At 42.4% G+C, this 23,781-nt stretch overlaps 1 protein-coding gene across 8 annotated transcripts in view; it reads left to right on the top strand.

Moving 5' to 3' along the window:
- The first annotated feature begins 7,624 nt into the window (after window positions 1-7,624).
- cd276 (CD276 molecule) overlaps window positions 7,625-23,781 on the top strand; it is a 350,663-nt gene continuing 334,506 nt past the window's right edge. For 3 of the 8 annotated variants that reach the window (XM_072553075.1, XM_072553074.1, XM_072553068.1), the window contains exon 1: window positions 7,625-7,782. The gene's annotated coding sequence lies outside the window, so the exon portion shown is untranslated. Of the gene's footprint in view, window positions 7,783-11,845; window positions 12,052-12,128; window positions 12,232-13,307; window positions 13,370-13,403; window positions 13,424-23,781 lie in introns of those variants that run through there. The other 5 variants (XM_072553069.1, XM_072553071.1, XM_072553072.1 and 2 more) reach the window with 5 other exon arrangements.

The following is a 23,781-nucleotide window of genomic DNA, read 5'->3' as shown; positions in this document are numbered from 1 at the left end:
GACAACTGCCTCAGGGTCCACAAGATGATCAGAGGATTAAGGAGGAAATGTCAGATCTCATTAAAAAATATACATGCAATAATAAAGTTTATTCACACAGGCCGGGAGTAGCAGGTAAAGAGGATACAATATTAAGGGACACAGGATCCTCTCAGTCTGTAATACTGAAGGATGAGGAGATATGCACTCCTGAGAGACTATTGCCAGAAAAGGTGCTGGTAACAGGAATTCATGGTGAGACAAAAAGTGCTCAATTATGTAAAGTAAGGCTAGAGAGTCCAGAGAAGAGCGGAGAATTTGCTGTAGGAGTACTGGACAAACTCTCAGCTCCAGGAATACAATTTGTCCTTGTAAATGATATAACTGATTCATCAGCAGGCATGCTGCCCACGCTAGTTGAAAATCCAATGGAGCCGCAGGCAAGTGAAGACATGAAGGATGTTTCTCCAGAACTTTTCCCTGATTGTGTGTTCACAAGATCACAGAGGCACATGCTGAAGCGGGAGAGATCAAAAGGCACAGAGAAGGAAGCTGACGTAGCTTTATCAGAAACTTACTTTGATCAGATAAGTGGAACAGAGAAGGAGCACATAGGTAAACATGCAAGTATCTTTAGCTCTTCTAAGCTGATTGAATTACAGCAGAAAGATAAGAATTTAAAACAGTCATATCAAAAGACGTTTACAGAGAAGGAGCGTGAATGCCTTCCTGTGTGTTATTACTTTAAAAAATGATGTCTTAATGAGGAAATAGAGACCATCATGTATCAAGTAGATGAGAATTGGCAGAGATTCATCAAATTGCTTTGCCAGTAGGGTATAGAAAGGAGGTGCTGCGAGTGGCATATAAGCTATCATTTACAAGTTCATTTACAAATGAACTATATCAGTTCAAAGTCATGTTGTTTGATATGAAAAATTCTCCAGCCACATTTCAGAGACTGACTAATAAGGTCATTGCAGGATTTCCCAAATGCGTGGTATATATTAATGACCTGGTGACTTTTGATCATTCATGGAAGGAACATTTACAGCATTTATCGCACTTGTTCGATGGACTTCGGAAGGCAGGCTTGGTGGTAAACCTAGCTAAGAGTGAATTTGCCAAAGCCCAAGTCACTTTCCTGGTCTATGTTACTGGACATGGACAAATGGCCCCAAGGGACGCGAAAATGAAAGTAATTGGAGAATTTGCCACACCATCGATGAAAAGAGCAGTATTATGATTCCTGGGATTGAGTGGATTTTACTGAATGTTTGTGCTGAACTGTAGCAGTGAGGCTGCTCCACTCAGTTTCAGTGGACAGTGGACTGTCAAATGGCATTTGACAGCCTAAAAACTGTGTTAACCACTGCCTCAGCCACACTGGATTACACAAAGCCTTTCAAAGTGGCTATCGATGCCAATGATGTGGGTGTCAGTGCGGTGCTCCTGCAGGAGGATGACGAGGGAATAGAAAGATCTGTTGGGTATTTTTCCAGGAAGTGAACATTCATCAACAGAAATATTCAACGGTGGAGAAAGAGACTTTGAGCTTGGTGTTGGCATTACAACATTTCAGTGTTTACATTACCAGCAATACATCTGAGACAATTGTATACACTGATCAAAACTCATTGACATTTGTGGAAAAATTTAAGGACAAATATGCCTGACTGTTTCGATGGAGCTTGTTGTTGCATCCATTCAGTTTGACAATTGTGCATGGGTCAGGTCATGAAAACATGATTGCCGATGCGTTATCGAGACTCGAGTGGGATACAGAGGCATTCGGTGGCAGGTGTGCCACGGCCTGAATTCACATGTAGTTTAAATGTTTGCATATTTATATTAGTATAGTGGATATGTGTGTTTTGACTACTAACTGGGGTTTTGAAGTGTTTTAAAAATAAAGCTATCTTTTGGTAGTGATGATGCATTGTGTTTAAGGGGGGTGGTGTCACAAAGCTGGTTTATTTTTTCTAAAGGCTGTTCCTTTTCTGAAGGAAAGGCCACTTTTAGAATACTGCATGCAATTCTAGTCTGCTTGCTATAGGAAGGATTTGCCTGAGTTGGAGGGTTTGAGCTATAGGGAGAGGCTGAATAGACTGGGGCTATTTTCTCTGGAGTGTTGGAGGCTGAGGGGTGACCTCCAAAGAGGTTTATAAGATCATGCAAGGCATGGATAGGTGAACATCCAAGGTCTTTTCCCTGGGGTGGAGGAGTCCAAAACTACTGGGCATAGGTCTACGGTGAGAGGGGAATGTCTAAAAGGCCTAAGGGGCAACTTTTTCACACAGAAGGTAGTGCATGTATGGAATGAGCTGCCAGCGGGAGTGGTGGAAGCTGGTACAATTACAACATTTAAAAGGAAACATGGGTGTATGAATGGGAATGGTTGAAAGGGATATAGGCCAAATGCTGGCAAATGGGACTGGATTACTTTAACATATCTGATCGGCATAGGTGAGTTAGACTGAAGGTTCTGTTTCCTTGCTGTACATCTCTATGACTCTAATAAAGGGGCAGTGAGAAGGAAGCAGAAAGAGAGATAAGAAACATTGCTGATTATAAGCCAATAGAAGGAGCTGTTTCACAAAAAAGGTTAATGAAAATATTAATTTTCAAGAGGATATGTGTAGGTTGATCTGCAATGTAACTGCAATGGTTATTCTGGCACAGCTTTACAGAGTGAGTGGCCAACCCACAGCCTGACTCAGCTAACACGAAACAGACAGAGGTGGGAGTCAGTGAAAGGACATCCTGCCCTCAACCCGTCAAATTATGTTAACCAGGAAAGTGAGGACCTGGAGGAAATGAAGCAATCCCTCCAGCTCACTCAGTCAGCCATATCTGCAGTATCATGAGATCCATGCCAGTTGTGAAGATATAACTGATTACATGTCTCTGACATAAGTAAAAGATGATACCAGACACATGGAGAGGTCATAGATATTACACTAGAGAGCTGTGTTTGAGAACCTACTGCACACAGATGTCAATAAAGAGTGCTACAGTACATTAGGAGTTGGAGAGCCTCAACTAGTGATAAGGAGCCAGTAGCCTCAGGAACAGTGTATGAGCAGACATCTACAGCCTAGACCAGTACCTCAATAAGCAGATAGTGGTATTGGATTAAAGCACAAGATAAAGTAATTTAGTCACAGGTAATAATCAAGAACAGCAGCGTTCAGGCAGACCCTTTTAAAACAAATTCAAGGGTGCACATTTGCAAGGTGACCAGGCATAGGATTGGATGATTTCTTTTGTCTTCACCAATATTGTTGGTGTAAACCTAGTGCATAATGCATTCACTATTCTTAAACATGGAGACATTCATTTATGTCTGTACAAGCTTCGCAGTCCCACAGGATTGAGGCTGTCTGGCATCTTCTCCACTTTAATGTGTTCTGAGATGGCAGAGAAATCCAATGCATGATCCATAAATTCATCCTCAGGCGAGAAAGGGATAATTAGAGCATTGGGGTAAGTGTGAGGTCAGGAGGTTTGTGTAGTCTCTTGAATCCTTGACTCTCACTTCTGGGTGTCGTCAATGAAGTCTCTCAAAATGTTTGGGACCTTTCCAAACAAACGGTCTCCATTTTGGCCAACATGTACTGCTTTGTTGGGCAGGACATTTCATTTACTTTGACACTTCAAAGTGCTTCCAATCCAATGAGTTCTAATTTGAAGCAAGGCCAACATTACCCTGTAGGCCCGTGAACAAGGGCAAAGCCTTCCGTGGGTGTGTTTTTTTACAAAGACTGGAAAAAAAACGTGTGCTGTCATGAACTTAAGTTGGCGCACACATCTGGAGACAGAGCCAGGCAAATAGATAAAAAAAGTCTCCAGGTGTTTCCACAAGCCAAATGTTAATTGCAGTTATTTTGAAGTTATGGGGCTAGTCATCCTGTATGTGGGTGTGACAGGTCTTTGGGGAGGGATGCATCATTTTTTGGTAATGTGTCAGAATTGTACTTTCCATGGCGGATTAATTTTATAAGAGAAAGCGAGGACTGCAGATGCTGCATTAATTGTATACAGAGTAAAGAATAAATGGATGGAAGATACTCATTATTTGAGCATATGAAAGGGAAAATTTCATCCCTTAGAGACTCTAGCCCCACAATTTGAGCTGTCTGGTTGAAATTCTCTCTGAGCTATTCTAGTCCGTATGGAGGAGGTTACCATATGGACTGCTGCTGCTTCCTGTCTTCACCAACCATCTGGACACATCAGGGCAGTTCATCCTGCTGCCTGGAGGTGGCGTCGATCACCAATGGCAGGATCTCAATGTAGAAGACCGCCCTTGTGCCGTCAGAGGTTTGGCAAAGAAGGAACAAAATAGTAATCCAACAACCAAAAGATCAAGATGACTGACAGACTCACACAGCACTTGCATTTGCTGTAACCTTGAGGAGTCCATATCCCATTTTTTTGAAATTTATTCATGTGTAATGAGCATCACTGCTGGGTCAGCACACATAACCCATCTCTAATTGCCCAGAGGGAAGTTATGTGTTGACCACATTGCTATGAGTCTGGAGTCACATATACACCAGACCAGGTAAAGAAAGCAGAATTCCCTCCCGAATCATTGGTGGTCCCTTGCTGACAATGATGGCTCTCTTCCACTCTCAGGGCGAGTCGTAGGTGGCTGTACAGATTGAAGCAGCTACCTCATGCTCTGTTACACTTGGGCAGGTGGTGGTCATAGGATAGTATGGATGGGCATTGGTGTGGCAGCGCGCTCCTTACACTGATTCTCCCGGCTTCCGCTTTTTTCCCGATGGCAAGTCTCGAGGAGCTCAATGCCTTCCTGGATGCTTTTCCCCCACTTTGGATGGTCTTGGGCCAGTGATTCCCAAGTGTCTATGGGAATGCTGCACTTCCCCAGTGAGGCCCTGAGGCCCTTCCTCTGTCCCACCTGGGGCTGGCCTGCTTTTCCGGAGCTGGGAGGAGAGCAGCTACTCGGGGAGCCTCGTGTCGGTCATGGGGACGACGTGGCCAGCCCATCGCAGCTGATCGAGGGCGGGGGTCAGTGCCTCGATGGTGGGGATGTTGGCCTGGTCTAGGACGCTGGTATTGGTATGTCTGTCTTCCCAGTGGATTGGAAAGATCTTGCTCAGGCAGCATTGGTGGGACTGCTCCAGAACCTTGAGGTATCTGCTGTAGACAGTCCACGTCTCAGAGCCATACAGGAGGCTGGGAACAATGTGCAATGACAAAGCTAACTGTCACTCCCAGGCAGATTTTCCATGAATGCAAAAGCTCACCTCCTAACAATCAAATTAACTGATATTACCTTATATGTCGAAACAGATAGGGATAGAGGAAAATAGTTCTGCTGTATGGGGAATCTAGAATTGGAGGATGTAGTTGAAATACCCTTTCTGAAGTGAAATTTGGAGAAACATACAAAGGATGGTGAAAGATAAGACATTTCATGTCTTTTATTCTTGGAATGTAGGTGTTACTGATAAGGCCAACATTGATTTCCCATTCTTAGTTGCTCTTGAGAAGGTGGCAGTGATGCAGCAGCTGAAGATGGTTGGGCCTAGGATACTACACTGAGGAACTCCTCCAGAGATGTCCCAAGGCTAAGATGATTGACCTCCAACAATCACAAACTATCTTCCAATGTGCCATGTACATCTGCAACAAGTGTAACTTTCTCCCCTCCAATTCCCATTGCCTCCCGTTTTGCTCGGTTTCCTCGGTGTCACACTCAGTTGGAAGCAATCCTGATGTTAACGGCAGTTGCTCTCAACTCACCTCTGAATGGAGCTCTTTTGTTCACACTTGGAACAAGATGCATTGAGTTCAGGAGCTCAGTGCAGAGCCGAAACTAAGCGTTAGTGAGCTGTATGTGCCATTTGGTGGCACTAACAAACATCTTCCATTGCTTTCCTGATCGTCAAAAGTAAACTAATGGGATGCTAATTGACTAGATTAAGACCATAAGACATAGAAACAGGAGTAGGTCATTTGGCCCCTCGCCATTCAATAGGATCATGGCTGATCTGACATTCCTCATATTCATTTTGCTGCTCTTTCCCCATAAACCTCGAATCTCTGACTGATCAAGAATCTATCTATCTCAACCTTAAATATCCAGACTCTGCGACACTGGATTCTTCCGGAAGAGATGGAGACAGATGACCCCCTCATTTTTTTAGGAAGATCAATGCAAAATAACGAGAGCTCAGACTGTGGGCTCTAAATAATATTGTCCTGTTGGCATGTTCCTGATCGATAATGTTCTGCAAATAAAGACAATCGTGTCATAGAGTATAAGAGCAAGAAGGTAATGTTGAAGTTTTATGGACCATTGGTCTGCCCACAGCTCCAGGGAAGGATGTTATAGCACTGGAGTGGGTACAGAGGAGCTTCATCAGGATGTTGCCTAGGGGTGGAAAAATTGACCTCTCAGGAGAGACAAGATAGACTTTCTTTACAGCATAAATGATTGAGGTGTAGAAGATTATGAGGGCTATAGTTCTAGGGCAAGGAGCAGGAGATTCAGAGGGGATTTTGTGAAAAAAAACATTTTGCACTCAGTGGGTGGTGAGATTGGAATCACCTTCATCCCCACCTCCATCCACCTATTGCACTCTTAGCTACCTTCTCCCCGTCCCACCCCGCCCCCCCCGCCCTCACATTTATCTCTCCACCACCCCCCACTCCCCCCAGGCGCCAAGCCTCACTCCTGATGGCGATTCTCCTGCTCCTCGGATGCTGCCTGACCTACTGTGCTTTTCCAGCACCACTCTAATCTTGACTCTGATCTCCAGCATCTGCAGTCCTCACTTTCGCCTAGAATCTGGAATGCACTGCCTGGGAAGGTAGTGGATTCTGCAAACCTTACAACCTTCAAAAAATATTTGGATGAAGAATATCATTAAAATTCAGGGATGTGGGACAAATGCAGGAAATTGGGATTAGCGCATTTTCAATGGTAATTCTGCAGGTGAGGACTCGATGGGCCGAAGGACCATTTCTGCGCTGTATGAATCAATGTCCTGAGGGGGGTCAGCCACACAGGCGCCTGAAATAGGACTATTGAAGGCACGGGAGTGAGTGCTTATATTTAAAATGTAATCTTTCTGACAAGAAGCAGTCACTATGACCATCGCTGGCAAGTTCAGCTGGACGGCAGAATCTTTTTTAAAATTGTGAATTCATGCCCCGTACAGAATGAGAGAGGTGAATGATAGAACTCACATTCCCCCCCCCAATAATCCGGACGGAGTTTAGAATTGAAATCCCACCAGTTACAAAAACTAGGCTCCCACCCGCCTTCCTCTGCTGTAAACCAGCGTTCAGGACACAAGTTGTCTTTCTGGAAGAGGTATTCAGTTACATAAAGGAAGCTCAGATGAAATGTGTTGGCTCAAAGTGTAGGCGGAGTCAGAAAGAGGGAGTGTGACCCAGAGAATCCCACCCACTTCTGCAGGAGAGGGAAACTCCTTCAAGCTGTGATTTTTTTTTCAGCAACCAATGAAGGGCAACTCAGTCCAGTGTGGTGACATCACCGGGCTGAAGAGGGTCTATTCGACTTCCTGCAAGGCTGTGACTGGTTCAGGTCGATTGCAATAAATCTCAATTCCTTGTCCCTCACCCCCCCCTGTCTCCCCTTGTGGTCTGTCTGTCTGTGTGTCGACCGGAACATACGCCCGGGTGCAGCTGACCCCCGTGTGTTTCACAAGCTCTCAGTTTCGGCGAGTCAGCAGCTAACTCTTCTGCAAAAAGTTGGAAGTCTCGGTTTGCCTTTTCTCCCGAGCATAGCCAGGGGCTTGCAGGGTGAGTGAGACCCCTCCTTTCGCCTCAATGGAAAGAGACAAGGGCTGAAGATAATTGGGATGTGGTTCTGGGAGGGGAAATAGCGGCAAATACAATTGAACAGGCAGAGCAACTGCTGCATGGAAGTCGAGTCAAAAACATTCTTGTGTATATTTATGAAGTCTTAAAGCAACGTGACTTTTTCTTCCCCTGCAGTCGTGATTGTTAGCATCCTTTCTGTCAATTTGTTCTAACATTCCCCTCCCTCCTCTTCTTGCTAGATTTCAATAAATTCTAAATACATTTAGATATTACTTTTATATTTTATTCACGGCAGCATATGCCAGTTACCTAATAGGGGTTGGAATGTTTCATGAAGAGTGGGCAGTAGCCAAGTATTAACTTTGTTCTAATTCAACAGGTGTGAAACAAGAACAGAAATTGCTGGAGAAGCTCAGCAGGTCTGGCAGCATCTGTGGAGAGGATGAGTGACCCTTCCTCTGAACCTTTTTTTTCCCCCTAGATGCCATCAGTTCAACCTGAAACATTAACACTGCTTTCACTCCAAAGATGCTGCCAGACCTGCTGAGTCTTTCCAGCAATTTCAGTTCTTGTTTCACGTCTGCTGGATTAGAACAAAGTTAGTACTTAGGTCGGCTGTCTCTTCCTCAAGAAAAATTCCAACCCCCTATTAAATAGGTGACTGGCATATGCTGTCATGAATGAAAAATAAGTAATATCTAAATATATTTGGAATTATTGAAATCCAACAAGAACAGGAGAACTTTTCTTCTATCTGCCATCAGTTCTGAGGGTCATTTGCCCTGAAATGTAACTCTGATTTCATTCCAAAGATGCTGCAAGACCTGCTGAACATTTCCAGCAATTTCTGTTTTTGTTTCTGATTTACAGAATCTGCAATTCTTTTGGTTTCCTTTCTCAGCAAGTATGATACTGTTGCCACAATCATGCCAGGTTTTGTACAGATGCCCAGACTGATTGATCGCTTTTCTGAGTTCACTGGCTGGCTTTTCTTCAGTTGTTGCCTCGTGTAAGATTCACTGAGCAGACAGTGGGAATGACATTTATCTAATTGAGTCAAATACTCTTTCCAGCAATGGGACTGGAGATGTCCCTTGTGGTCCTTCACTGTCTCCCAGCCCCTACCTGTTAGTTATGAAGTACTTTCAGACAACCTGAGGTGATGAAATGAAACACCTGATTGAAGAACCATCACAGATAGACGGTGTTAGATTGCAGTTTAATCATTAGAATTAGGTTTTTTTGTCACATCTACTCAAGCACAGGAATACAGTGTATAGTTTACAATGTTGCTGTTCATAGCACCATCTTAGGTACAAGATACCTAGGTACAAAATAATAGGTAAAAGGTAGACAAGTAAAGAAATAAGTTAAAAGATTAGCATTTCAGATCTGATCAGTATAAAGTATTAAATAAGAAATAAAACGAGAAATTCCAAAATGCAGTCCTTCTTTGGATATGGGCCCGCAGTCACTCCATGCTGCATTTTCCCTATGAGGGCTTGGTCACTCTGTCACTCTGTCACTCTGTCACTCTGTCACTCTGTCACTCTGTCACTCTGTCACTCTGTCACTCTGTCACTCTCCAATCCCCACGCCTCCGTCTCGCCAACCATCTGAACCCCCAAATGTTTCCATGATTCTGCTGACTGCCAGAGTTCTGTCCGAGCACACCAGTCTCATGATCGAATGGAATGGTACGTCAGGTTTGAGGGGCAGAATGGCCTACAGTATCGAAAACAAAATCTTCCCTTTTTATATTTCTGATCACTTCCTCCTCCATGATTTTGACTTGTTTGTACTGTGTATACTCAAGTCTTGCTGGCAACTTGAGTCTAATTATGGATTGCCCCTGTTGTTGGATCCAAGAATATTGTTGCAAAGCTGGTATGTGCAGGCACCCCAAGACATTGCAGACCTATCTCTCAGCAACCGATGTGTACTGCTTATAATTGTATCATAGACATGGGGCATATAGTGATGGTACTACAAAGGGCAAAGATATTTGGGTTGCTGTTGTTAGTATTTTTGACACCCTGATATTATAAAATGGTCATTCTTATTAAGACAGAGGACTATCCAGGAACATCAATACCAGAATATACACCAGGTATGTGACTGTTACCATATTGCAAGACTAAATTTTTATGACCTTTTAACGAGTTGTTAAATACTGCAATGGAACAGACAAAGGTACTCAGAACATAGGTGAAACAGATTGCTAATATTGCTTGTCTTAATGGGAGAGCCCACAGATAAGGGAGCAGGGACGCCATGGAAAGATTGTTTACAAAGATTAAGGTAGTTAAATTCACTCAAACATTCCCCAAGACTGGTTATGATTTGATTCCTGAAAGAATTATTACACCATACCATATGATTTCTACCAAAGTCTTTGCCTGTTTAGTTTGTTTCTTCAAGTGGAATATCATTGTAAAACTTTTATTACAACTGTTCTTGTCAAGCTAACCAAGGGGGAAAAAGTTAAAATTCAGCAATCATTCTATTTTAAAACTATGATCCCTTGGTTTGGAATGTTGACTTTGTTGAGTCAGTGCAAGCCTGGGCGGACTGTGCACAAAACACGCCCACCATCTGTAGTTTTCTTGTATGGTCTTAGAACCCATGACTGCCTGGTTGGACAGTTCACTAGTATATAATGGGCACTGTCACTATTTGGATGCCAGATCTCAATCTTCAGTGTGACCAAACAATTGGTTCTTGGGATGGAAGATCCAAGTCCCTGCTGATTTTTGCCAGGTTGTGAGTGGCCAATGGCTTAATGTTGTGCCATCCCAATTACCTTTGCATAAGACACAAGCCACAATCTTTCACAAGACCTTTTCAATATTAATAAGACTAAATTTTTTAATGGCTTGGACTGGAATGTTCAAGGTACAGATAAACATGTCAAAGTTGGTATTTTGAATGTGCAATGGTTGTGGAGATTGGTCATCATAGTTGATATTTCTTTAACAAAAACAGAAATTGCTGGAAAAACCCCGTCAGTCTGGCAGCATCTGTGGAGAGAAATCGGAGTTAATTCGGGTCCAGTGACTCTTCCTTAGCATTTGCAGCAGTTTCTATTTTGGTTCTGATTTCCAACATCTGGAGCTCTTTTGTTTTTTATTTGTTCTTTCCAAACTCTGATTCATAAGTTGCTTCCGGGTCTTCAGTGTTGTTTAGACCCAATCCTGTTCCGGGATGATCAATTAGGCCAGTGGTTCATCTAGGAATGTAACATCGTGTTACAAAATGACCAACACCATATAAATGCAGGAGTTGTGTATAATGGGTGATTGTGAAGGTAGGTCAAGAGGTCTGCCTTTGAAACAAAGGCACCTGTAGAGTGTTTTGACCTTTACTGGAGTCCATACATAACTATTCACATGTACCTTTAGCTTTATCAGGAGACCGGAGTCTGTTATTGTCACTAATGCAGCAATCCCTCAGTTAGTTCACCCAGAATTAAAATGTGATAACTGACTCTGAACAACCAGCTTACATTTCAGTGATTGCCATGTTGTCTTGCAAAGATGATCAATTAGGCCAGTGGTTCATCTAGGAAAATTAAAACTGACTTCCAGATTAAGATTTTTTTTTCTAATCAACCTGTTCAATGATGTTATTATAGATCTCCGGAACAGGTGGAGATTTGAACTCTGGCCTTAAGTGGTGTCAATTTAAGAATTAATTTGTTTTAACTAATTCCAGTGTTTCACATGTCACTGTAAGGATAATGTTATGCATTTTTGGTGAGCATCTCGATATGATCCTTTTTTGCTTTCAAGAGTAAGAATATCTTGGCAGTGTGGAAAGTTATATCTAGTAAGTTAGCAAAATACTCATTTTCTGAAGGTAGTATCCCTTTGTAAGGTTGGGTGCTCAACTTAATTGGTGAGGGCTTTTGATATCTGAGGCAAAAGTGAGGACTGCAGATGCTGTAAATCAGAATCTAGATTAGAGTGGTGCTGGAAAACCACAGCGGTTAGGGGCTTTTGCCCAAAACGTCTTTTTTTTTCTTTTTCTTTCTATTCCTCAGATGCTGCCTGACCTGCTGTGCTTTTCCAGCACCACCCTAATCTAGACTCTGTTGATAGCCGAGCCATTGTCTACGAAAGAGTTTGACTTACAATTTGTACGGAGCGCTTTCGCCTCAGATGTGGAGTACTCAGCATGCTGAAGTTCAGGAGGGGAATATTGACAAACACTGAAAGTCTCTCCAAATCTCCCCATCAACTACTGATGGTAAATATGCAGGAAGGTAGAGTCTGGCTCAACTTGAAATGGTGATATTGAAGTGTTCTTTTATTTTTCTCCCCAAGCAAACACTTGAGGGCAAGAGCTTTTCGATGCCAATGATTGTCTTCAATGGCTGGGAACCTTTTGAGCAAGCAGCCTTCATCTTGGGGTACCTACAGCCAATGGGTGAGTCCCATTGGTGGCAGCTAGTCAGAAAATCAGCCCATCGCTGCTTGTTTTGATTTGTGATGAGTGTCTTACTTTGGGGCAGGATACTGGAGGATGCACGTTGAACTAAATCTACACTTGTCCCTGTCCGTGTGCTCTCAAATTCCATAAAAGATCCCAAAAGAAGAGAAACAGTGTTTTCCCTGGTATGATGGCCAATATTTATTTTTCAAATATAATCAAAATAGAAGATAGTTTGGGAATTTTTCTGGTTGCAAACTGGCTGAAGTATTTCCTACATTGCAACAATGACCAGGTTTCAAAAGTATTTTGATTTGCTCTAAAGTGTCCTGGGGCTTCCTGAGGCTATGAACATGAAAGAAAACCTGTCTCAATACAGCATTATCTCTGCATTGCCAGCTCTTAATGCCTTTCCTGTGTCAGGTAAACAGAGTTTTAACCTGAAGTAACTGCAGCAATTGCTTGCTGATAATCTGGGAGCTGTGTCTGTCTGATGTTGCTGTTTGGATGAACACTCATTCTGCAGTGTCTTTGCTGCAGCATTTCAGTTAACAATATGGCTTTCCACTTCTGATCATTATACAGTAACCTCCTTTCGAAAAGCATCATTGAAGATGTCAGCTAGCAACTTGTCCTTAATGAATTGCAGATAGTGGTCTGTACAATGACATTTGAAACCTCCAAAAGTAGTTGCCGACTTCTGCATTGAGTATAAGATGTGAACAACTGGTGTGGGTAGTTACTTTGAAACAAAAATGACCAGAATTTCACAATAACTTAATGTGGTACATGTTATTGCATACATTCATTATATTAAATACCTTCTAACCACAATTAAAGCATTTATGAAGTTATTAAATTATTTGGTATTTGATGCAAAGTATTAATCAAACTCATTTTTGAGTCAATTTGTCTATGACAATTGTAAGGTGTCGCTAGATCAGATTTGACACTTTAGCTTTCAGATTCGTCCCTCCAAATCAAATTATCTTCCTGTCCTTTGATTTGAATATTCTGCATGTTTTATGGACAAACTCTGGACAGCAGGTACATTTATACTCTCTTTTTAAAAGCATATTCTCTTTCAACCATCCACCCAGTCCATTTGATGCAAACAAGATTCCTGAATGACTTGGTGAGGAATTCATTCAAAGTATATCGGCAATGAACCTTCTGTTATTACAATAATGTGTGTATGTTTCTACATTGGTGCCTTTTGATCTCATCAGTTTTTTGAGATGTGAAAATGTTGACCTATATATTTTGAGTAGGCCACTATGACAACTATTCTACACACTTTTGATCTATAACTTCAATCACGTTTTTCTCATTCAAAAGATATACTTTAAAAAGCATCTCTTGGTGAACATTTGATTTTTTTAGGTTTATTGTTTGGAAAAATGCTATAGGCTCTAATTTCATTCAGTTGGACATGCAGGTTAGCTAAATGAGTGTTAAATGTTTGGGGTCTTCTCATTCTGTGGCTTTTACTGGGACTTTGTTTTGAGCCTGTCCATTCCACAGTTTGGTTGTTGGGCAAATTGAAATTAATGAATGCATGAGTGCTTCATCCATATTGTTGATGTGGTGTAATTGGTGCTTGTTTTTTTTCTGTTTGATAATGAATTGGTGGAAACTTGTTGTTTGGGCTCTGGATCTTTTGCTAATGTCAGAGAGATCTTCTGCTGCAACTTCAGGCAATTTTATTTCTTCAGTGGAACTTAGTTTCCCATATATTTAGTCTCCTCTGCAAATTTGGTTGTAGGACCTTTTATCTGTGTATCCAAGCCATTTACTATGGACTGTAGATAATGGGGCACAAGAACTGAATACTGTGCAACACAAATTATTACATTTTGTCGACCAGAAAAAATCCTCTACCCCGATCCTCTGCTTTTTATTGGTTAGCCAATCTTTCATCCGAGCTAACAAATTACTTCTAACCCCATGTGATCAAACCTTTTTGTGCTGCTCCTTATCAAATGCTGACTAGAAGTCTAGTTATACTGCATGCACAAGATCCCTGTTGTCTGCTTTGCTTGTCATCTCTTTTTAAAGAGTTCCAGTGAATTAGTTAAGATTAGATTACCTACACTATGGAAACAGGCCCTTCGGCCCACCAAGTCCATCTATTTCTTTCCCCTCCCCCGCCGACCCATTTCCCTCTTACTAATGCACCTAACACTATGGGCAATTTAGCACAGCCAATCCACCTTAACCTGCACATCTTTGGACTGTGGGAGGAAACCCACACAGACACAGTGAGAACATGCAAACTCCACACAGACAGTCACCCGAGGCTGGAATTGAACCAGGGGCCCTGGTGCTGTGAGGCAGCAGTGCTAACCATTGAGCCACTGTGCTGCCGAATCATGTTTTGCCTTGAGAGTTGTGGAGTCCTACAGAATGGAGACAGGCCCTTTGGCTCAAGCTGGTCCATGCTGACCAAAATGTCCATGCAAGCTAGTCCCATTTCCCTGCACTTGGCCTATATGCTTCTAAACCTTTCCTATCCATGTTTCACAAAGTGGCTCACCCACTAGTTGTTCCTTTGACCATCTTTGCTGTACTTGGGATTGATTTGCCTCACACAGTAAACCTACATTGCATTTCTGGTTACAACGGTCCATTGATGATTTTTAGGATCTGATACATGTTTCTCAAGGAGAGACCATTGGCCCTACTCATGTGATCGTAGAAGGCACACCTCTGTCTGCATCATTGGTGCTGAGGTGGGGAGATGGTCAATAGCATCAAGTTCCTGGGAGTGAGGCTCACCAACAATCTGTTGTGGTCCACCCACATCAACATGATGGTCGAGAAAGCACAATGATGCCTCTACTTGCTCTAAGAGGCTAATGACATTTGGCATGTTCATAAAACTCTTAATGATTCTTAGGTTGCTTTCTAGAACATGCATCTATATCTGGATGTGTTGCGGAAAGGTATGGCAACTAGTCTTCCCAAAGCCACCAGAAGCTGCAGAGAGTCGTGAACACAGCCCAGTCCGTCATGCAAGCCAACATGGGGACAGCAAACACGAGGGGACACAACTTTAAAGTGAGGGGAGATAGGTATAAGACAGATGTCAGAGGTAGTTTCTTTACTCGGAGTAGTAAGGGTATGGAATGCTTTGCCTGTAACGCTAGTAGATTTGCCAAGTTGAAGTGCATTTAAGTCGTCATTGGACAGGCATATGGATGTACATGGAATAGTGTAGGTGGGATGGGCTTCAGATTAGTATGACAGGGCGGTGCAACATCGAGGGCCAAAGAACATTACAGTGCAGTACAGGTCCTATGTTCTATTCCATCCATTGACTCCATCCATACTTCCTGCTGCCTCGGGAAAGCAACCAACATGATCAAAGACTCCTCCCACCCCAGTTATACTCTTTGTGCAGAAGATATAAAAGTTTGAATGCACATATGAACAGATTCGAGAACTGCTTCTTCCCTGCTGTTATCAGACCTTTTAACGGACCCCTCAAATGTTAATGTTGATCTCTGCCTCCTCACCTTCTCTGCAGCTGTAACATGGTATTCTGCACTGTAATCTGCTACCCTGATACACTTTGTGTGGAATGATCGGAAAAGCAACACTTGTTTCTGTGTCTCCGTATACATGACGACAATAAATCAAACTCAAAGGTTTGGTCTTGGGCACCTTTCTTCAAGTTGGTTCCTTCTTTAATATCACATTTCCTTGTAGCAAGGATATTTAACAAGTTGACCACTATTAAGGCTGTTAGTTTGAAACCAGTTTCACGCTTCATTTGTCTTGTTGGAGGACACCTTTCTGTGTGGGATTGGTATGTGGGATCTGTTCTGATTAAGGTGTACCTTTTTACACTTGCAGAAGGCTGTGTACCCTCTCAATACAGGAGAAAGTGAGGACTGCAGATCAGATTCAAATAGTGTGGTGCTGGAAAAGCACAGCAGGTCAGGCAGCATCCGAGGAGCAGGATGAAGGGCTTATGCCTGAAATGCTGACTCTCCTGCTTTTCAGATGCTGCCTGACCTGCTGTGCTTTTCCAGCACAACACGTTTTGACTGTTGTCTCATCACAGCCAGTGTTGCCTGCTTCATGCTGACTACCCAATTATAAGGTGTTTGTAAGTGAAATATCTGTTGAGGCTGATTACAGATACGAACGTAGAACTTCATGGCTGAAAAGTGGTTTGTCAAACTATATATCCGGTGTCTCCAAAATCAGATCTTGGAGGCTTGGAAAAATGAAGGCCTTTTATGCTTGATGTCTCAACTGTGCTGTATGAGTAAGATATTCGAGGGCACTTGCAGAAGCATTGTTCTTGAATTTTCAACACTAACCCCTATCCTAACCATTTTAAGGATGCACTGGGACCAAACATTTGTAATTTTGAAATACTGTCTTAAAGGTTGAAAAAACAAGAAGGAAAGCAGTTTAGAGATGACTTGGCAGAGTTTAATACTGAGGTAGCAAAAGATTTAGCCAATGATGGGGGCAAATGAAATTGGGAGTGCACAAGAGGCCAGAATTGAAGAAATACAGAGAGTTCTTGGTAGATTCCAGATTGGTTGAAACTACACAGAAAGGCAAAGATTTGAAATTAATTTGATTTTTATTTCATATGAGATATTGCATAAAAGTTAAGAGATAACTGGCATTCTAGTACTGTTGAACTATAGTGCAGTTTCAAAAGCAACAATCTAAGAGCTTCTCATTTCCACTGTGTGAAGTAGGCTTGAGCAGCTAATGTCCTGTTCATCGTTTCTGGATATGCTGAGCATCAATTATTGTGCAAAACTTCATTCCTGATGAAGGGCTTTTGCCCGAAACGTCGATTTCGCTGCTCCTTGGATGCTGCCTGAACTGCTGTGCTCTTCCAGCACCACTAATCCAGTATTTGGTTTTCAGCATCTGCAGTCATTGTTTTTACCACAATTCAATCATGTCTGGTCAGCTGGGGCTCAGCTGAAGGAAGTGACTTCAAGAGATTATTTAAAGATGGTATCTGAAAATGTGTATGACTCATTCTCAGCTGCAGGTGCCTGAAGATCCCATACATAAATGATCTAACTTTGCGCACTACACATTGAATGTGTTACCTTTAAGTCAGAGACCTACAGTTTTGTTTGGCTTATTGAGTCCATGCTGGTCAAAAACCACCAATTGTTATCCCATTTCTTGGCGCTTGGCCCAAGAGACACCTATGCATTTATAGGCCACATCAGCGACCTGTGGTAACTTTAGATCACCTAAAGATGCGCCCTGCCTTTTTGTTTTTGTCTTTTTTGATTTTGTGAATGTGTTTTGTCTTTAGCCTCCAGTGTGCAGCAGTCTTTATAATGAAACTTCATATTTTGCTAGGATTGGCAGAGAGAGAATAATTCTGTACCCAGAGATGAATGAATTGTTATGCAACAGCTGCGCTCTCTCTCAATTCATCCGACCTTAATTCTGCTCCATGTTTGGAACGAGAAACTAGACGAGGGTTTTCAAGCTATGAATCTTGACTTCCAGTGGAGTCACGATGAGATTTTAAGGCTATTATCTCTGAAACAGCAGTGGCTGCCGTGAAGTTAGGACTGATAGTTGAGCGACCTCTTTTAAATGTTTGTGTTTTTTATCAAAAAGGCAGTTATTGCCCTAATGGAGTGTTTTCTGAGTCCTGGGTGCTGCTGCCAAAAAATCTTGGAAAAAACCTGGCTGGCATGGTGGCTCAGTGGTTAGCACTGTTGCCTCACAGTGTGAGGGAACCAGGTTCGATTCCAGTCTCTGGTGACTGTGTGCAAACACTCCGCAGACATTCTTTTGTGTGTCTGTGTGGGTTTCTTAGGTTCTTTGGTTTTTTTTCCCCACAGTCCACAGATGTGCAGATTAGATTGATTGATTGAAAATGCTGAATTGCCCATAGTGTCCAGGTGGATTAGCCATGGTGGGGTTACAGAAAGCAGGTAGAGGGCTGGGTTTGTTTGGGATGCCTTGGGGAGGGTCAGTGCAAACTCAGTGGTCAGAATGGTGTCTCTGTTTTTTTTTTCCCCCACACCGAAGGGATTCTATGAAAAGGTAGGTGTCTTTCTTTAGGGCAAAACATTATCTTTTTCATCCAAGTCCAAATTTGACTGTTGGTTTCCTTTTCAACTCCAGTTGAAGAGCAAAACCTCTGAATATTCTGAATGATGTTTATGGTATATTTCATTGCAATTATTCATAAAGCAAATTTAAAAATTGTGTAGTTTTAAGGAAGAGGTAGATTGAGCAAGAGGTGAAAGGTTATTAGGAGTGGGCAAGAATGTGGTGGTGTTGAGGTTCCCATCAAATCAGCCATGATCTTACTGAATGGTGGAGCAGGTGCAAGGAGCTTCTTAAAAATGTAATCGTGGGATGTGAATATCATTGGCTGGACCTAGTTGTCCTTGAACTGAGTGACTTGCCTGGCCATTTTCAGAGGGGCATTGCATGTCCACCACTTTGCTGTGGGCTTCGAGTCACGTGTAAGCCAGACAATAAGAATGGCAAAGTTCCTTTCCTGAAGGACATTAATGAAGCAGTTTGAGATTTTATGACCGTTGACAATGGACATCATTGGACCTTTAGTTCCAGATTTTTATTGGACTCATGATGGGATTTGAACCCAAGTACCTCGAGCACTTTCTGCATTGCCACGTGAACGAATGTCTGAATTGATTGTTGTTGTTGATTATTATTATTATTATTATTAATTATTATTCCATCACCTCCCCTCGAATTGCCAACTGCTGCTCTTGATTCATAGGGTCTATTTCTTTGCTGTATGTCTCTTCGGTTCAACCAGTCCATGCCAACCAAATTTCCCAAACTAAACTAGTCCCACATGCCTGCACTTGGCCCATATTCCTCCCAACATTTCTTATTCCTGTACTTATCCAAATGTCTTTTAAATGTTGTTAGTGTACCTGCATCTGCCATTTCACCTGGCAGTTCTTTCCACATACTAAACACCCTCTGTGTGGAAAACGTTGACCCTCTGGTCCTTTTTTAAATAGACAATAGGTGCAGGAGTAGGCCATTCTGCCCTTCGAGCTTGCACCACCATTCAATATGATCATAGCTGATCATCCTTAACCAGTATCCTGTTCCTGCCTTATCTCCATAACCCTTGATTCCACTATCCTTGAGAGCTCTATCCAACTCTTTTTCTTAAATGAATCCAGAGACTGGGCCTCCACTGCCCTCTGGGGCAGAGCATTCCACACAGCCACCACTCTCTCTGGACGAAGAAGTTTCTCCTCATCTCTGTCCTAAATGGTCTATCCCGTATTTTTAAGCTGTGTCCTATGGTTCGGCACTCACCCTTCAGCGGAAACATGTTTCCTGCCTCCAGAGTGTCCAATCCTTTAATAATCTTATATGTCTCAATCAGATCCCCTCTCAGTCTTCTAAACTCAAGGGTATACAAGCCCAGACACTCCAGTCTTTCAGCGTAAGGTAATCCCGCCATTCCAGGAATTGACCTCGTGAACCTACGCTGTACTCCCTCAATAGCCAGAATGTCTTTCCTCAAATTTGGAGACCAGAACTGCACACAGTACTCCAGGTGTGGTCTCACCAGGGCCCTGTACAGCTGCAGAAGAACCTCTTTGCTTCTATACTCAATCCCTGTTGTTATGAAGGCCAGCATGCTATTAGCCTTCTTCACTACCTGCTGTACCTGCATGCTTACCTTCATTGACTGTACAAGAACTGCCCCTTTACCTAAATGGATTCCATTGAGGTAGTAATCTGCCTTCCTGTTCTTGCCACCAAAGTGGATAACTATACACTTATCCACATTAAACTGCAAATGCCATGCATCTGACCACTCATCTAACTTGCCCAAGTCACCCTGTAATCTCCTAACATCCTCATCACATTTCACCCTGCCACCCAGCTTTGTATCATCAGCAAATTTGCCAATGTTATTGCTAATACCATCTTCTATATCATTAACATATATTGTAAAATGCTGCGGTCCCAGTACTGATCCCTGAGGTACCCCACTGGTCACTGCCTGCCATTCCGAAATGGAGCCGTTTATCACTACTCTTTGTTTCCTATCAGCCAACCAACTTTCAATCCAAGTTAGTACTTTGCCCCCAATACCATGCGCCCTAATTTTGCTGACTAACCTCCTATGTGGGACTTCATCAAAAGCTTTCTTATGGTGGTTTATAAAATCATGAAGAGCATAGATAAGATGAATAGCAAAAGTCTTTTCTCTAAGGTGGGGGAAGTTCAAAACTAGGAGGCAAATTTTAAGGTGAGGGGAGAAAGAAGGAAATTTGAAGGGAAAGTTAGAACAAGAGAAGTCAAGAAAGACAACTGTATCAATGAGGCAGAAAACTCAGAAAGGGGTCATGCTGTAAGGTTGAGTGAAATAGGAGTTGATGGAAGGGTGAGGGCAGTAACAAATTAAAAATACTATAAATAAATGCACGAAGCATTAGAAATAAGATGGAGGAACTGGGGGCTACATCCACTGGATCTCCCTCGTCCATCTTCAGAGTTACATCCTCAAAAAATTCCAGAAGATTAGTCAAGCGTGATTTCCCCTTCATAAATCCATGCTGACTCTGACCTATCCTGTTACTACTATCCAGATGTGTCATAATTTTATCCTTTATAATAAACTCCAGTATCTTTCCCACCACTAAGGTCAGGCTAACTGGTTTATAACTTCCTGCTTTCTCTCTCCCACCTTTCTTAAAAAGTGGTACAACATTAGCCACCCTCCAATTTGCAGGAACTGATCACGAGTCTATCGAATTCTGGAAAACGATCACCAATGCATCCACGATTTCTCGAGCCACCTCCTTCAGTACCCTGGGATGTAGACCATCAGGCCCCGGGGACTTATCAATACCATCCTGATTCTCCCAGTCTACCTGCATGTTGAAATCCCCCATAACAACTGTAGTAACATCTTTGCAACAGGCCAATTTCAGCTCCTGATTCAACTTACATCTGACATCCAGACTACTGTTTGGGGGCTTGTAGATAACTCCCAAGAGGGTCTTTTTACCCTTAGTATTTCTCAGCTCTATCCACACTGACTCTACATCCCCTGATTCTAGGTCCCTGCACACAAGGGACTGAATATCATCCCTTACCAACATGGCCACCCCACTCCCTCTGCCTGTCAGTCTGTCCTTACGATAGCACGTGTAGCCTTGAATATTCATTTCCCAGGCCCTGTCCACTTGAAGCCACGTCTCAGTTATCCCCACAATATTGTATCTGCCAATTTCCAAAAGAGCCTCCAGCTCCTTCATCTTATTTCTAATGCTTTTTATCTTCACCTACACTTAACGCTAGAATTGGGAATAAACTTTGCATAAACGTTGCCTCTGATCTGGCACAATTTTCAGAGGCCAAGCAGAGATTGTGGACAACAGCTTAGAACACACCAAGCCAGTACACTGACAGGCTAGAAAACCTGGTCCATCAACACCACAATTAGTTGCTGTATTAGTTTTGACTATGTCTGACATGTGTTTAGGTTTGCTACACCACATTCTCAAATAGGTTTGCAGTGCACTGCGCACATGAATGTGGAATGTTAAGAATATTTGTGCACCTCACCCAAAATATAAACTATTGCAACAGTTAGTGTTCTGTTTTTGGGATGTTCAGGACTGCTTGAGATTTATAACTCAGTTTTGAGGGAAGGTCAGAACTGTTTTTACAGACTGGACCCACAAAAATCTGAGCGTTCACTTCCAGCTTTCATTCCAATGGTTCTCTTAATTTTCTCTTCATTTTAGAAGAGATATTTGTGAAGTTGGGTGTTCAGTTACGGTACCCATTTTCATTGGCGCTGTGTTTTATTCCGTTTTTCTTATTGTTGGTGAGAGTTGGCCAGGAAATCTTGCTGCTCTTCTTCAAATAATGCTGTGCGATCATTTTGGTTTTTTTTTTGAATGGCGAGTAGGAGACTAATGGCTCATCCAAAAGCCATGTAACAATCCCTGAGCCCTGTACTGTCACTTCAAATTGAGAAGTGATCATGTACCCGACTTAGATTTTGATGAGTAAATGTGCCATCAGCTACATTTTTCTTTTTGCCACACTTTCCGTGCGTTAAGAGAATAATTCCAATGTTGAATTCATAAAATAAGGATATGGAGGAGGATTGTTTATTGTGCACGTAGGATTCTTATGAATTGCAGCTAAAATTAAAATCAATTGAAATCTTTGTTCTCCCAGAAGCAACCAAATAACTTCTCTGCCAGCTTTGGAAAGGGTTCAGCAGAGGGTTACTAGGATATTGCCTGAGGAAAGGCTGAGGGACTTGAGGCTGTTTTCATTCGAGAGAAGAAGGTTGAGAGGTGACTTGAGAGGTGACATGGTTGATTTGTGAAGTATTATGTGCTTCTTGGAGTGCAACATCAAGTGCATGTTACATATACATGCAGGCGTCTTCAGTTTATGGGCTACTCACTTTTCTGAATGCCAATAGCCAAATATACACTTACATTCGAATAGTCTGCCCAACTGAGTTGGCTCATGAAAGACTTTGGGTTTTGTTTATTTGAGGTTTGAGTGGATACACAAACCACTTTTCAGTTGGGAAAAGAGCAGTTTGTGCCCAGAATGCTGATCCCACCACGAATAGAAGTTGTACCTCATTGTCATTAATACTGGCATTTCTTAAATAAGCTTAATGTCCATGAATTGCACTCAAACTTTAGTGTTGGCAGGATCTGGAACTGGGTGGAATGCATCAGAATGCAGTAACAGAGGCCCAGGGCTCGGTGGGGGGGATTGATTTGCTTAGTTCAGGCCAGGAGTAGCTCAAGGGCCTGAGAGTTTTGTTCTTGCCCTTGATTGCTGTGGCCTATGTTAGGAGTACACTTGTGAAAAATTGGATATAATTCTGCCATTTGTCTGTTTCGAAAAGGAAGAATCTTGGTCACATTCTATATTGATACTGTCTGTGCAAAGTTTAAAAAGTTGAAACTTGCTGAGTTCATCCTTTATTTTGTTTTGGAAGAATTTCCTCAACATGGAATTGTTACAACACCAGAGAAGGGTATTCAACCCATTGTATGTGCGCCAGCTTTTAGAATGAGAAATTAATTTTGTTCCACACACCTGCCTTGTCCCTGTAACCCTGCACATTGGTCTGTAACAGATGGCAATTGAATTACATTTTGAATGCTTCGGTGGAGTAAATCTCCATCACACACTCAGGGCTTTTCAACCTTGGACTACTTGCTTTGTGAGAGAATTTTTATCTCATAGTTTTTATTTTACTCACCAATAACTTGAAATCAATGCTATCACCTTCTTATTTTTGCTAATTTGTCTGAACAGTTCCTCCCTATCTGTGCGGTTCAGACCGCTAATAGAGACCCAGAAAAGAAGTGCAGGAGTAGGGCATTTGACCCTAAGACTATGCACTACCGTTCATGGCTGAACATGCAATCTCAGTATCCCACTCCCACCTTCTCTCCATATCCCTTGCTCCCTTTAGGCACAAGGTCCACATCCAACTCCCTCTTGAATATATCTCCGGTTATAGTCCAACACGTTTATTTGGAA

The sequence above is a fragment of the Chiloscyllium punctatum genome, chromosome 33 (assembly GCF_047496795.1).
Source record: "Chiloscyllium punctatum isolate Juve2018m chromosome 33, sChiPun1.3, whole genome shotgun sequence".
Classification (NCBI taxonomy): domain Eukaryota; kingdom Metazoa; phylum Chordata; class Chondrichthyes; order Orectolobiformes; family Hemiscylliidae; genus Chiloscyllium; species Chiloscyllium punctatum.
The sequence above is the reverse complement of the archived record's forward strand: the minus strand, read 5'-3'. Positions and strand labels throughout refer to the sequence as shown.